General features: G+C 38.1%; 1 protein-coding gene across 1 annotated transcript in view; it reads left to right on the top strand.

Annotated features, from left to right (window-relative positions):
* Positions 1-3717, top strand: part of IMMP1L (IMP1 inner mitochondrial membrane peptidase-like (S. cerevisiae)) — a 20164-nt gene that overhangs the window by 15462 nt on the left and 985 nt on the right. The window lies entirely within an intron of this gene.

Below are 3717 nucleotides of genomic sequence, written 5' to 3'. Positions count from 1 at the left end.
ATAGTGAGCAACCTGGCCACTTGCTGTAACAGGATAACTCAACAATGGTGGGGTTTTGAGGGAGGACTTACTTTCTGAGCAGCCCTCTTGGAGCCCTCATTGCCTCTGCAAACTGAACGAATTATTTTGTAAGCAAATCCAAACCTGACAAAAACAAATACAAACTGTAAAGATATACATTGCATCCTTCATTTCATTCTTGAATCTGCAAAATGGTAGAAAGGGGTACCTCCATATTTCAGTTGTAATTTGAGAAGTGCATTTCCATAGTTCAAAAAACAAAGTGGAGAGAAGGTTCTCTTTCTGGGACTTGTATGTACATACATCTAGACTGACCTTGCTGCTTTTTAAACTAAGTCTGTGAAAAAGCCCTAACAGTAAAGTAAAATCTGTGCTACCATAATTGTCTGCCACATTTTAATTAAAAAAATAAAGCTTTGAATTGATACCACACTGTATAAACCTCCATGGTTGCTTATCCTTCTGTTTCAACAATTCTACAGCTTCATTTCACAAGAAATTACTTTTTCATATTATCTGCATTATTAATTTACTCATTTGCCTAAAAGAAGAAACTAAAACAATTTCCATGAAAAGTTTTATCTAAGAAACCAGGGAGTAGTTATTACAGACTTATGCACCAGCTTTTTGAAAGCTAGATTTCAAATGGTGCCATTCAGAACAATCAAAAAGGATTTGAAAACTGTTCTCCATATATTGCAACAGATCCACAAAAAAAGTAATTTAGCACAGCTCTATTACAAGCACTGGGTAGAGCAGATTTTTCCAATGTAGCAAAGCTTTATACATTTTTCAGTTTTTATGAACACAACTTAGGACTTCTCACAAAAATCTTGCAGTTATTGACCATAATCTCCAATTGCTTACTAAACCTCAAATAACATGTCCCCCCCTCAGCCCCACCATGGAGTATTGTCCCACCTTTGTTCTTTCTGGATAGCATTTGCTTTGAATTCCTCCCTAGTGTTTATTGAGTGCTCTCTCTTCCTCCTCTCTATTGTCTGCCTCACTGCTTCTAAGTAGGGCTATTTTTATGACCCAAGTCTTGGCTTGGATTATCAACTGCTAAAATACAAATGATGCTAATATGCTGACAGCCCTCTTAATAGGAATGTGGTATTAATAACTGGACTGCAAAGGAAATTTCTCCAACTGATGTTCTAGTGTAGAAAAACCTGTTTGTGGACAGCTATAATTATTCACAGTATCCTTCCACAGCAATAAATTTGTGTTCAGCTTGTACCCCAACAATTAGGATGTTTGCGAGATTTTAATAAAGTGACTGACAGGACTGAACCCTAAATTTAATAAGCAGTAAACTGTAAAATGAATGAAACTTACACACTGATATTATATATTGAAGATATACTGTAGGACTCCAGAATATTGTCTGTTTAAAAAGACTGAATGGAATTACTTGATACTTAATCAAAGTAATTATTTAACCAGATTTTACAGCAGTTATGATGGTGCATAGGGTAGTGATTATGAACATTTTAATGAGATTTAAGTATATGGTGCCTTACAAAACCAAAAATAAGTTTATTCTTCAAATGAGTGTTTATACTTTGGGTTGTTTATGGTAATTCACATTAGAATACAGTGATCTTGCTCTTGTGTGTTGCTATTGAACATGACAGTGAAAGGCAGCAAAATACAGATAAGTCTGCATAGTGGTTGCTAATTAGTAGACCACTGGCCAAGAAACCTATAAAGGCTTTTGCATGTAGTCTACAAGAGGTTTTGCTTCTCTTTCATAAAAAAATCTACTACCTTAAGAATGGAAACAGATGTGGCTTTACCTTAAAGTGGATTTTGGAGCAGCAGACATGACAGTGCCTTTGAATGCTACATTCCATTTTTAGTACTGGATGCAAAAAACCATTTCTAATTTGGAAGGAATGGTTTTCAACAGAAGAGAGAACTTGTACTAAGCTTGTTTAGGCAACCTATTCTTGGCAAAACATAAACGTTAATTCTCTCTGTGAAGCTTATCTGTGAAATGTAGACCTAAGAATCTCTGTTAATGTTGATGCACCAGTTTTTAACCCATACAGAAATAATGATGCTTCAATATATTTGCTCCTTTTCCTCCCTGCCACCGTATCAACCACCACACAGAGAAAACAAGTTTGTTCCATAAAAAAGGCACTGAAATTAAAGTAGCTGCCAATTCAGTAAAAGCCTAGGGAGTCCCACAGTGACAGAACTCATACTGCATCCTGTCCCAGGTAGGATAGCTTATGCATTCCCTGGACTTAGGCTCCATTTCAAAAATAGACCTGTAGTGTATCTTCAAAAGAGCTAGTTAGCCCCATTTATCCCCCATCCATCAGATCAAATCTATGTAGGCCAAACCAAGCTGGGCAAAGGGAAATAGATGCTAATTGGAATAGCCAGTTTGAACAAACAAGTCACAGTCAACTTCTGCCATAACTTTAAAAAGACTTGGGAATTACTACACACAGTGGCATGTCTTTGCTTTACACACAAGGCTTGTTCCACCACCTTTCCAACAATGAGTATTTTTTCTCACATTCTCCCCTGCACACAGAATAGATAAAACATAATTTTCATTCTATGTCTACCACTAAGACTACTGTGGTGAATTTTAAACTATATTTTCAAAACAATATTTTAAACAAATTTAATTACTACCACTGAAGGTCAGTCAAGTTGCAATAGGTGTGAACTGAGTTGCCTGAAATAAATTTTATGCTGTATTGAATGGCCTAAGAAACTTCCATCTCTGGCCCTTTACTTAGATCAGCTTAGATTTGTAATATGGATATTCCCATTTCGTTATACTCTCGTTTGCCTTTGAGGCCAAACAAAGACTTGACACCCAGCCTGCAGCCAGCACAGGCCCTCTGGAGAGGCTTGAGTTCTGTAGCTTTGCCTCTAACCAAGATCACAAATACCCTTTTGTTGTTGGTATGTATCTCTATATATTTATATGGAACTCAAAATAGCTCACTGGCTAATGTGCACATAGACAAGAAATTACCTCTGTGTATTTCTGTAAATCAGGAAATTTTCCTCATGCTTCTCCCGAACTGCAAATGCCAAAAAAAAGACATGTAGTTGCACAAGAAAGCTTTGAGCCTTTTTCACAGCCACAAACCTGAAGGTCCTGAGAATGACTCATCCTTCTGTCTTCCCAAGAGCCTGGGCACAATCCGAGCGATGGCAACTGAGCACGGTGCTGCACGGGGCCTGGCAGAGACAAGGCTGAGGAGATTCTAGCAGTGCATGGTCCCAGTCTAGTAATGAGTTGATGCAACATCTTGCTACACCCATCTTTAACTGCCTCTTCTGTCATTGTCTTTGGTGCTGGGGACAAGTCATGGGGTTTCAAATGCTGAGCTGTGGCACTGTGCTTCCTCTTTGAGAAAATGACTGGTTTAACTCCACACAGAAAGCAGCAAAGGCTCCTGTGCTGTGGATGTTCCATGAACTTAACTATAAGTTGCTGGTCCTGGAAGGTGACTGCATACCTTCCTTAAGATCAAATTCTAAGGGAAAATAAGCAAGAGAAACATCATACTAACAGATGTTTGGGGAACAAGATAGTGCATCATCTTTCTCCATCTAGGTTGCTTCATCTTGAGCAGGGGTTGTGAGATTTGTTTGGGATTAGAGCCATTCATTAGGGCATTCATTCTTCAGCATCATTTCTTTCTCTTCTTCCTGCTG

This window comes from Chaetura pelagica, unplaced genomic scaffold, assembly GCF_000747805.2.
Source record: "Chaetura pelagica isolate M959 unplaced genomic scaffold, ChaPel_1.0 scaffold119, whole genome shotgun sequence".
Lineage (NCBI taxonomy): Eukaryota > Metazoa > Chordata > Aves > Apodiformes > Apodidae > Chaetura > Chaetura pelagica.
Note: the sequence above shows the minus strand (reverse complement) of the source record. Positions and strands in the feature narration are given on the sequence as shown.